This window comes from Lactuca sativa, chromosome 3, assembly GCF_002870075.4.
Source record: "Lactuca sativa cultivar Salinas chromosome 3, Lsat_Salinas_v11, whole genome shotgun sequence".
NCBI classification, from domain to species: domain Eukaryota; kingdom Viridiplantae; phylum Streptophyta; class Magnoliopsida; order Asterales; family Asteraceae; genus Lactuca; species Lactuca sativa.
Window position 1 is genome coordinate 23298345 of NC_056625.2, and position 368 is coordinate 23298712.

The 368-nt window shown below is 40.8% G+C and overlaps 1 non-coding gene across 1 annotated transcript; it reads left to right on the forward strand.

The window, feature by feature from the left end:
- Positions 1 to 261: 261 nt before the first annotated feature.
- On the forward strand, positions 262 to 368 carry LOC111907402 (small nucleolar RNA R71). Its single transcript, XR_002855561.1, has one exon. It is a non-coding gene; the product is annotated as a small nucleolar RNA R71 (small nucleolar RNA).

Sequence of the window (368 nt, forward strand, 5' to 3'; positions counted from 1 at the left end):
TTGTCCATCTTAGTCATTCTTCGATCCAAACTCTCTAGTTTAGCCATCATTGTTGCCATGCTATCATTAACTGAGTTCACCGCTCCCTACTTAGCTCATTCTGTGGGTTATGATATTCTCTAGAGTGCTTAGAGAATTCTTCAATTAGCTCTTTGATTTCCAGGGGTGGCTTCTTTGTGAGAGGTCCTTGCGAATCAATGAGTTACCTTGTGGTCACATTCACTCCATCATAGAAAATGGAGACTTCTTGTTGGCTATATTAGATCGTGATGTGGGCAATTCCTTAGTAAACCTTTATATCTCTCCCATGCCTCATAAAGGGACTCTCCAGCTTGCTGTTCAAAGTTAGCTATGACTTTCTTCAACTT